Genomic DNA, 12,016 nt, shown 5'->3' with positions numbered 1-12,016 from the left:
TCAACAGGCCTAATTTTAGCAGCCTCCTTTTAAAATCCAAGTTCCATTCACACTCGCACCTAACTTTGATATCCTAATTGTTTCTTTCCAATCATTCTTAATTCTTAGTATAGATTGTGCTGCTGAAACAGCTTTAACCGATATTCTTTGCAGTTTTGCCCTTCTGTGAAGTACTGAGCCCGCTGTGTCTTCTATTATTTTGATTTTTTTTTACTACTATATCCTTCTCTAATAAACAAATATTTTTGAATACACAAAGACAATTGACCAGCCGAGGTGCGAACCCAGGACCCTTGGGCACAACTCAGATTAAACAGGAAGCGAGTATTGCACTCCCCAGGCAGGTTAGCGGTCTAACACTGCAACTGCCACGAGGACGCTGACGGCAGTTTGCCGTCCACGTATAAGAGGCAACCCACCACGCCACTCTGGTATCTCCGGAGCCACGGACAAACCAGTTCTTTACCCAGTGAGGGAGTAGCCTTGAAGAAATATGTCCAAGTAAGCGTTACCGGGTCAGCTGAACGTCCCAGGACAGTTGATTATTCTCTTCCTCAGCATCTAACGTCTAGAGGGGGAACTCTGTTTCGTAACCGACAGGGTCTCACTACAGGCGTCCGTCCTTCCCCGATTTGGACTCATTAGGCCTGAATAGGGTCACTTTCATTTTTGTAATGTTTTCTATGTCATGTACGGTTTCCATTTGGGACCCAGTATTGTATGAGTGTGTTTTTTTGCTTTGGCTACTGTGTCTACATTTTTCCTACATCATAATCACATTTCACAGTGTGCTCACGTGTTTTGAGAAATATATCACTACTCACTATCTGAATGCATGAAGAACAGATCTTTTATAAGTCCCATAGGCCTTTCATCTTTTTAATGATTCTTTTAGTCTTCTCCAACCTCTGCAGAGATTTTTGAAAAACTTAGAACAGACCAACTAGGTGCTGTATACATAGTCTTTATTTTCATACTTAATTTTTGCATTCTTTAGTTTCTATTACTTAGAGATCAGTTGACTCTAGGAGTGGGATCAACCTCCTTTAGGTCCTGAAGAAAAGCCTTGGGGTAGTGCTTGAAACTAGTTGACCAGGGAAACGGCGGGTCATATACCCTATGGGTTTCCAACATCCCCATATTTTAATCATATCAGCTAGGGGAGTGAATACATTTAACTTTTTTTCCTACTAGCTAGATATTTTTAACCGCTTTTTATGCACTTTAGAACCCATTCCAATACCATTCCAACCAGCAAAGGTGTATAGGAACATCACAAAATTAGTGCTCCAGCATATTCGCTGGTCGTAGCACGCCCCTTTCTGCAGCAGGTTAGGGGTGAACCCTATGATGAAGCATGCCTCCAGGGTGGGTGAGGGTTACTTAAAAGGAGAAACGTTTTCCTTTTCACAACGAGGTTGTTGTTCTTAGTTTTTTTCCTTTTTCTCTTCTCTCCCTGAAGGGACTCTTGTTGATCCTTTACAAAACAATAGTATACAAATATGGAATAGGGGGATAAACAGTTTCCAAAGATTGCAGGTTTTACGAACAGATTCAAGGGGCAATGGTGAGCATTGTATTTTATGAACCTCCAGCAGCTTGTTTAGTACAACTCTTCAGGTTGGCCATAATTCGACTTTAGCCAGAGAGATGCGCATGGGAAGTGGCGCTGTATCAGGGAGAGGAGGGAGGAGGAGGGAGATAAAGTATTGTGAGGAGAGGAGGGTGTGTGAGAGTTTAGAGTGTTGCTTCAAAGGAGACAGGTGGAGAGGGGTGTAGGTGTAATGGGAAGGAAGTTGTACAACGAAGGTACAAAAAGGTGTTGAGAAGAGGAGAGAAGGCGGATGTGAGGTGGAATAGTGGAAAGAGAGTGAAGAATGAGGGAGATGGGCAAGAGTGTTGGGAAGAGAGGTGACAGAGGGAGTCAAGTGAGAGTCCAATAGCTGAGTGGGGTATGTGGGTGATAGGGTGTTGGAGGGAGAAATGCAAAAAGAGGTGTTCATGGGGGAGCGGAGGGCAGGGCGGGAAAGGAGGCGGGCAGGATGGATAGGAAATAAAAGTTCTGAGGTGAGTAAAGGTAAAAGGGGAGTTTGAGGTGAGATGTGTGAGGGAGGAGTGCGGGAGGTCAGAGAAGAAAGACAGAGAGTCTCAAAGAAAAGCAAAGCCTTTGCCCCAATGTCAGTTTAAGGCATTCTTACACATGCCTACAGTGTATGACGTGGAAGGCAGTTATTTATGATACATCAAGGCAAGTCTAAAATGGGGCATGAGAGGAGTTTTAAATCGAGGGTTCATGAGCTGTGTTACCATGTATGTATTACAGCTGAGTAGTGTCTTGCAGAGATCTGCAAGTACATCCCCTGGGTAGGCACTCCAATGGGTAATCAAACTAAGTTGATTCATGCAAAAGTGAATCCTTTTAAGATGCGTGTTTTTAAATGCTTTTATTCAGCAAATTAGTTCAATTCGATATTGTTTGGCATATCAAATGTTCATTTGTAATCCATACTAGCAGATCTATGAATCTTGATCTCCTATGCATTTCGGGCTGGGACGCCCTTGGTCACGGAGCACTGTTGAGGAAGGGAGGGAGGGATGAGTCAGTGAGGGTATACCGCCTGGATTTACATGTGCTTAATGTGACTAAGTGCAACAATAACTAAAACGGGTGTGTTTGCTAACGTTTTAGTGACTGAGTGAAGGTACTGGGTAGTGCAATGGAAATTACTGCGTGTGTCGGTTGAATGCGCGCTGCGCAATGACATGCTGGGTTCTGTAGCGCTGTGGGCGAAGAACACTTACTTCGTAGATACCGGTGGCAAAGCGTGCCGTCCATCGCTTAGTCGATGGGTCTGCGTGTGGTGCGGGCGGGTGCTCGTTATGTTTAAACACTCGGTGATGTGACGTGAAGAAACGTAAACATAAACAAAGGACTACTCGGAAGTATGCACGGTGGCGGCCATCTTAGAATGTAGGGAGATAGAATACAGGTAATGCAAACTGGGGAGAATGCAGAGAGACAATGTCAAAAAACAGAAGTAGTATTACATGAATAAACAGTAACATAATAAGCAATGCATCATATTAGTATTACAGGTAACAACTATACTCAATACGGTCATTAAGACCATGCGGCTTCAGAGTCTGTAACAGATAAATCCATTCAAGTTCTCTTTTTAACAAGAACACAACACCGTGGCACCATACCTTGCTTCAATTGCAATCACTGCAATAGTGTCATCAAAGGCAACAGTATTCAGCACCCAATGAAAGGTCACAACATTAAACTTCAAGTTGATGCTACCTATGACTCGATGAATTTGATATATGCTTTGAAATGTCCCTGTGGAAAGCTGTACATCGGTAAAACCGAACGGAAAATTAAAACTCGCCTCAACGAGCATAAATCTAACATCAGGCTGAAAGTTGAGAAATCCAACATCGCCATGCATTTTGCTGAGGCTCGGCATTCCATCGCCCAATTAAAATTCATAGTACTTGAAACCCTCACCAAACGAGAAGGGATTGACAATCATAAACTCTTGTTAAAAATATGATGCATTGCTTATTATGTTACTGTTTATTCATGTAATACTACTTCTGTTTTTTGACATTGTCTCTCTGCATTCTCCCCAGTTTGCATTACCTGTATTCTATCTCCCTACATTCTAAGATGGCCGCCACCGTGCATTCTTCCGAGTAGTCCTTTGTTTATGTTTACGTTTCTTCACGTCACATCACCGAGTGTTTAAACATAACGAGCACCCGCCCGCACCACACGCAGACCCATCGACTAAGCGATGGACGGCACGCTTTGCCACCGGTATCTACGAAGTAAGTGTTCTTCGCCCACAGCGCTACAGAACCCAGCATGTCATTGCGCAGCGCGCATTCAACCGACACACGCAGTAATTTCCATTGCACTACCCAGTACCTTCACTCAGTCACTAAAACGTTAGCAAACACACCCGTTTTAGTTATTGTTGCACTTAGTCACATTAAGCACATGTAAATCCAGGCGGTATACCCTCACTGACTCATCCCTCCCTCCCTTCCTCAACAGTGCTCCGTGACCAAGGGCGTCCCAGCCCGAAATGCATAGGAGATCAAGATTCATAGATCTGCTAGTATGGATTACAAATGAACATTTGATATGCCAAACAATATCGAATTGAACTAATTTGCTGAATAAAAGCATTTAAAAACACGCATCTTAAAAGGATTCACTTTTGCATGAATCAACTTAGTTTGATTACCCATTGGAGTGCCTACCCAGGGGATGTACTTGCAGATCTCTGCAAGACACTACTCAGCTGTTCATTGATGGTGTTAGGACGGATAACACCACCCTGATTGCGCACCCAGACCTTATTGAACGAAAATACCTTTCACCTAGCTTATGCAGTGCACCACCCACGCCTCTTTCTGTATACCATGTATGTATTACTCATCACAAAAGGAAAGGTGAGAAGTCTATTTGAAAATAAAAAATGATCCTCTGTGAATGACTCTGAATGCTCAATCATGAAACGTAAAACCAAATAAGGGATAAGCTTTGTAGACACATCACTGAGCGGCGCAAATGGGTTCTTTGCAAAGCCTAATGCATGAGATGGCTTTCAACTACAGCACTAAATACGCATAAGTGTCAGTCTGCGACCACGGAGTCGACCCTGTTTCACTCTACCAGACGCTTTTCCTGGCAAACGGACAGCAGTGCAACAGCCCTTCCAAACCACATTTAAAGTGCTCGGTGGATGCATTTTGTCAGGTGTTTCATTTCCCCTCAAGTGCCTCCGCGGGACATGTGACAGTCCTAGCTGCCAAAAGGCCCATATCCTGCGTGACACCATCAGCGGTGCTGTTTTTAGCCAATAGGATGCTCAATTATCGGACTTGTATTTATAATTTTCACTTTAAAGATGGACTCAAAAAAAAATCCCAGCCTGGTAAGGAAGTTCTGCTAGCTGAAAAGCCGGAACTGGAGGAAAAAGTGTCACATAAGACATGGGGCCTCTAGGCAGAGTATGGCCAATGCCTTTGATTGCTGTACAGTCCCACACAACGCGGTAAGTTGGCCTGCCTAGAAAGAATGAACTCCTACAACTGACATGGTATAGCTTAAGCTCTCTGCTCTTATGTGAGAACTGCTAGTCAATGCTATAAGAAAAGAATGAAGAAATGTTGACGGAGTAAATTATAAGGAGGAGGGAGTCTCCACTTGAAGGAGCTTCAGCCCACTGTTAAAAGGTATTATGTCACGATATGGCATGTGAGGCATTTGCATAGTGTGCAGCTATTTCGAAGGGATCACGCTGTTAAAACTCAGCAATGAAGGAAGTCTGGGGTGGCAAACGTCCTTGGAGCTGGAGGAAGCCAGGATTTTAGTGATTTACAAAATAACAGACGCTGATTGTGACCTCGAAGGTGGTGTGGGAGGGAGTTTGTTATATTATTATTAGGCAGTCTCAGCTAGGCTGTGACATAAGAGCATTCCATTGACGTTATCAACATTCCAGTGTTGAAGAGCCACAGTTGTATTTAATTATCGGCTCCTCAAACACTAGAATGTTGAGAACGTCAATGGAATGCCCTTATGTCACAGCAGCCCCAGCCTAGATGCGACTGCCTAATAATATAACAGAGCTCCAGATCTTCACAGCCATGAAGGCAAAAACATGGCCACTGGACCGCGCTCAACGACACCTTGGAAATGCTAGGAGACGTGCAAAGGATGAACTGAGAGTGCACGCATAATGACAATGGAAAACATTTTGTTGCAGGTGGATAGGTCCAAAGTGATGGAAGGCCCTGAACACTACGCAAAGTGTTTGCAAATCGCTGAAGGTGTTGAATGATGTATTTCTGGGGACACAAAGGAAGGGGGTGGCAATGACTGGGGAGACTTAAAATGGAGGTTTGGCTCACCAGTTGTCACGATTGGAGAGGTAGATACTACAATACTTTCTACAAGAGAAGAAAACAGATGGAGTGGGCTGGCCCAAAGACTGAGTGAGTTAGGTCCAATATGTAGATGGACTCTAAGAGGTGGGAAGTCAACATATTTTATTCGAAAAGGTAACAAAGAAATAGGTCTGAGGCTCAAAAGGCAGGGTCCACGGATTGTTTTTAATGAGGGGAAAGGAGAACCAGGGCATGTTTCCAGGCTGCAGGCACAGAAGCAGAACGAATACATTGATCTCATTTGAGTTGAATGGAGGCCCCGTCTGATTGGGAGGAAAGCTAGATGATGATCTGCGTATTATCTGCATAAGATATGGAGGAAAAACCACAGTCTTTTATGATCTCTGTTAGTGTGGTTACATACAAGTTAAACAGAGTCAGACCTAGTGAGAAACCCTGAGTTTAGGGGATATATTTCTGATTTTGCAATTTCCTCACATAGTTGAAACGTTCTATTTTGGAGGAATGAGGCCAGCCAATTGAGTGCAGATCCAGCTATTCCTACTTCCTCCAGTCTTCTTACTACCAAAGTGTGAGAGGCCATATCAAATGCTGAGCTCAGATCCAACAGGATCTGAGTGGCAGTTCCTCACTGATCCAAGACCGCTTTTAGTTCTTCTGTAGCTGCTAATAGGGTCATTTCAGTGCTACTCTTGGGTCTGAAAACCTGTCTGAGAGCAGTAAAGAATGTAATTGGCATCTAAATACAATTAGAGATTTTTGTTAATACATTGTTCTAGTATTTTACTTGGTCCAGGTAGAAGCGAGATAGGGAGATAGTTTTCACATTTGGAGGCAGTCGGCTGATGTTTTTTTTTAGCAGCAGCTTCACAATGGCATGCTCCAATGCTGCTGGTACTGTTTCTGCCTTCAGGGAGAGAATAAACATCTCCGTCAACATTCTATTAACCACCTCCCCTCCATTAAGCATAATGCTTGGAGGTGCTGGGTCCAGAGATTAACCTGACTTGAGTAAATTCAGGATCTCATAAGTGTCCTCTGTGGTCATTTCGGGAAATTTATTAAACTTTTCATGTTGCCATATCTTAGAGTTCCTACATTCCTCATCTTCTTTCTTAGTTAGGGGAATGTTCTTGATTTTATCGAGGAAGAAGGTTGCTAGCATGTTACAGAGACTGTCTGATGGAGGAGGGCTAGATTTGCTGTCTGTTGGTTTTATAATGCTGCTTATTAGGTTAAATAATTCCTTAGAGGAATTAGCTGCATTGTCAATCATAGAAGCAAAATTGTTTATTCATGCTTTTCTGATAGAGTAGTGGCATTTTTATAGCTTTTTTATCCCTGTTGTTAAGAATTTTGGCAGCATACTAGACTGTTTTACCAGTAAGACGGAGGCTCAGTTTTGCTCGCCATTCAGCCATCTAATCTCTATTACCATTCTAACTTTTTACAGTAGTCTGGGCCATACCAGCATCTTCTTCTCAGTTTCATTGCCTTCATCCATCAACCTCCTGTTATAACTTCACTGTAAGGGAGGTGCAAATAAACTGCTCCAGCCTGATCCAGTGACACCACTGCTGCCCGGGTTTTCTCGACCACCCTTCTTACAGCCAACAGAAGACCCTCCCACCCCAGGACCTACTTAATGCAGGCTGCAGTGCGACCACATTAGTAGGCACCTGGGCACCCAGCTTGCCACTTGCCTGTGGCCTTCAGTTCCTACTTGTTCTAGCCTGACCCAGTGACACCGCCGCTCACTTGTTTTTCCCAACATTTTCCTGCTCACTGTTCTTCCTGCCAACAGAAACCCTGCCCAACCCAGGACCTACTTAATTCAGGCCGCAGCGAAACCGCACAGCAAAGGCATGCCAAAGGCAAGCCTATCTGCAGCTGTTCACCCCTGGACCGCGCCCAGCACAGTGACCCCTGGCCCTCCTGCCCCTGCAGATACACAATTGCTGAGCTCTACACACCCAATGCCGCAACAAACATAGCACCGACCCACTATCCAAGGTAGGACCTTTCACCTGCATCCACTGCCACTTCACCTGCCACAGCACACACATCAGCCCATTGACCAGCCCCACCCAAAACACACCACAGAAACCATCTGAACAAAAACACAAACTTGCATGTGCCCTTCTCAACACATGCTCACTATGCAAACACACCACCAAGATTTGGGATCTCATCACCCTCTCACCTGACGTCCTCTTCCTCACTGAGACCTGGCTCAATCCCACATCTGTGCCCAACATCACCATCACAATACCAGAAGGATACAAGATTACCCACCGCAACCGCATCAACAAGCCAGGCGGAGAGTTCGCCATCATACACAAGAAATCCATCCAATGCACCACCACAAATGATGACATCACCCCAGCCATGGAACACCTCAAACTTCGACTTCAGACAGACAGCAAAACCACCACCAGGAGCACCCTCACCTAACGTCCTCCAGGACCACATCCAGCCTTCTGCAACTTCATCGCCCCCCTCAACAAAGACTCCAACAAATACATTTTCCTCACCAACCTCAACTTCCATCTCAATGACTAAAATGACCTCAACACTACCAACCTCCTCGACAGCATGTACAACATTGGACTCACCCAACTCGTCCACAACCTTACGCACTCTGCAGGTCACACGCAAGACCCCATCTTCACCTCCAGCGACCACATCAGGTACAGCCGCACCATGGAACTCACCTGGTCCGACCGCTCCATCATCCACTTCAACATCACCAACTCAAGGACCTCAGCTTCCAGTCGGCCCAACGCCCCCCACTGCAGATGGAGCAAGGTCTCAAAGGACACATGGATCAATGCCCTCAACACCACCCACCCCTTCTCCTCCAACTAACTAGACCAGAACATCAGAAACTTCAACAACTGGATCACCGACTGTGCCCACAGCGTAGCTCACATTGGCAACAACACCCACAGAAGATCCACCAAGCGGTCTAGCTGGTACACTGAAGACCTCAGAAACAATAGTGTAAACAACTGCAAAGGAGATGGTGCACCAGTAAGAACACAACTGAAAATACCATCTTCAAGACAGCCCTCAATCTCTACCACAGACAGAAGAGAGAAATTAAGAAAAAGGATTTAGCCTCATGCATCGAACTTTTAAACATAGTCATAGAATTCTCCAACCCTTCAGCTGCAACAAACAACATTTCCCGTTCACAGTAACTCTGCGACCTTGTAAACGTCTTCCATGACAAGTTCGCCTACATTTACAGAAACCTCAAACCCCAGGCTAATGCCACCGACTTCTTTAAGCACAACGGCCCGCTACTACCACAGACATCCGACTAACCTAATGGAGCCAGCTTGCCCCACAGTACACCGCCTCCATCTTGAACTCATTCCACTCAGGGGCCCAACCAATCCATGCCTTCACTGTATCTTCAACCTAGGTGAAGCCAGAATCAGACACGTACTCACCCCCTTGTTTAACACCTCAATTGCTACAGCCACATTCCCTGAGGACTGCTAACATGTAAAAGTCAAATCCCTACTAAATAAACCATTGGCAGATCCCAGCGAACTAAACAACTACCGACCGATCTCCCTGCTTCCGTTGCCAGCCAAAGTATTAGAAAAAGTCATCAATCAACAACTCTCCTCACATCTTGAATGGAACCTCCCACTCGACCTCTCCCAATCCAAATTCTGCAGCAACCACAGCACCGAGAGAGCCCTCATCACAACTAGCGATGGCATCCAAGCCCTACTCGACTGAGGGGAGACTGCGGCTGCGATCCTCCTCGACCTCTCGGCAGCCTTTGATACGGTATCCCACCACACACTGATCACACGGCTGCACAATATAGGCATTCAAGGAGCTGCTCTCATATGGATCGCCTCTTTCCTCACCGGGAAAACTCAAAACGTCAGTCTTACCCACTTCACCTCCGAACCCAAGGAAATCATCTGTGTAGTACCTCAAGGATCCTCGTTCAGCTCCACCCTCTTCAACACTCAGATGACACCTCTGGCCAGCATCGCTAAAACCCATGGACTCAACAGTATATTCTACGTCGACGACACACAATTCATTGTCTCCCTCTCTGAAGACACCACCAACACCAAGACTAACTTCCACAACTGTATGACAGACATCGCCAACAGGATGAAGGACAACTTCCTGAAGCTCAACTCGGACAAGACAGAGGTATTGATTTTCGGAAACAATAGCTCCCCATGGGACGCATCCTGGTGGCCCTCAGAACTTGAACCTACTCCTACCCCCACTGACCATGCTAGGAACCTAGGTATAATTCAGGACAAGCTAAACATGACGACTCAGATCAACTCTGTCTCCTCCCTCTGTTTCTTCATCCTATGCATGCTGCGTAAGATATTCAAATGGCTACCGCAAGTTTCAAGACGTACCATCACCCAGGCCCTCATCTCCAGCTGACTGGACTACGGCAAAGCTCTGTAGGTAAGCATCGCAGCTCACCTCCTTCAATGACTACAGACCATACAGAATGCCGCAGCCAGACTCGTCCTGGATCTCCTTAGTCGAGCTCAAATCCCTCCTACCTCAGGGAACTCCACTGGCTCCATGTACTGAAAAGATGCCAGTTCAAGCTCCTGTACCATGCATGCAAGGTCGTACACAACTGCCAACCCCCCTACTTGAAGCACAGCCTGAACTTCCATCAGCCCATCAGATGCCTCCGCTCCGCATATCTTTCTCTAACCCTCACCCCCGCATCCGTAGCAGATGCCACTCCTTCTCCTACCCAATAGCAAAGACATGTTACCATCTAGTAGAGTAGAGTGCAGTGGCTTAGAGTAGAGTGGTGCAGAGTAAAGTGGGGTAGAGTAGAGTGGCAGAGAGTTCAGTGGCAGAAAGTGCAGTGCTGCAGTTTAGAGTGTCATAGAGTGCAATGGTGCAGAGTAAAGTGACGTAGAGTGCAATGATGTAGAGTAGAGTGGTGTAGAGTGCAATGGCATTGAGTATAGTATAGTGACATACAGTGCAATGGTGCAGAGTAGATTGGCATAGAGTGCAGTTGCGTGCAGTGTATTGGTTTTGAGTAAAGTGGTGTAGAGTGCATTGGCGTAGAGTGTAGTGACATGGTATGGAGTAGGGTAGTGTGCATTGGTGTGATGTGGTGTGGCATGGTGTGGAGTGGCACAGAGTGGCGTAGACTGCAGTGGCAGAATAGATTGTTTAAGAGTAGAGTGAAGTGGCCTAGAGTGCAGTGGCATAGCCTAGAGTGTTGTAGAGTGCAGTGGTGCAGTGTAGATTAGAGTGGATTGGCATAGAGTACAGTTGCGTAGAGTTCAGTGGCTTAGAGTTCCATGATGTAGAGTGGCATAAAGTACAGTGACACAAAGTGAAGTGTTGCAGAGTATACTGTCTTATAGTGCAGTGGTGTATAGTAGATTGGTTTGGAGTCCACTGGTGTAGAGTAGCGTAGAGTGCAGTGACGCAGAGTAGAGTGGCATTGAGAGCAGTGGCGCAGAGTGGAAAAGAGTGGCGTAGAGTGTAGTTATGCAGAGTAAATAGAGTGGCGTAGAGTATAGTAGCGTACAGTGATTTGGTGCGGAGTAGTCTCGCGTAAAGTGCATTTGTTTTGAGTAAAGTGGTATAGAGTGCATTGGCATAGAATGCCGTGGATAGAGTCCAGTGTAGCAGAGTAGGGTGGCAAAAAGTGGAGTGGTCCAGAGAGATGTGGAGTGCAGTAGTGAAGAGTGCAGTGGTGCATAGTAGAGTAGTGTGGGGTAGAGTACATTGGCATACAGTAGAGTGGAGTGGTGTAGAGTAGAGAGGCATAGAGTGCAGTGGTGCAGAGAAGAGTGCAGAGACGCAGTGTGGAATGCTGTGGTGTAGTGTGGAGTGGTGCAGGTAGAGTGCATGGCATGGAGTAGTGCAGATTAGAGTGGAGTGGGTTAACGTGGATTATGCCTGGTATATTAGCATACTGCCATTACAGAAAACACATCTTCAACTAACAAGAACCTTACATTTGCACTCACAAACAGTTTTACTGATAAAAGTATACAGCGCACAAACGATAATGTGTGGAAATTTCATCACCCAATGTATTGTTTTGATTGTC

Source organism: Triturus cristatus, chromosome 3_2 (assembly GCF_964204655.1).
Source record: "Triturus cristatus chromosome 3_2, aTriCri1.1, whole genome shotgun sequence".
NCBI classification, from domain to species: domain Eukaryota; kingdom Metazoa; phylum Chordata; class Amphibia; order Caudata; family Salamandridae; genus Triturus; species Triturus cristatus.
This window is presented reverse-complemented; position numbering follows the sequence as displayed.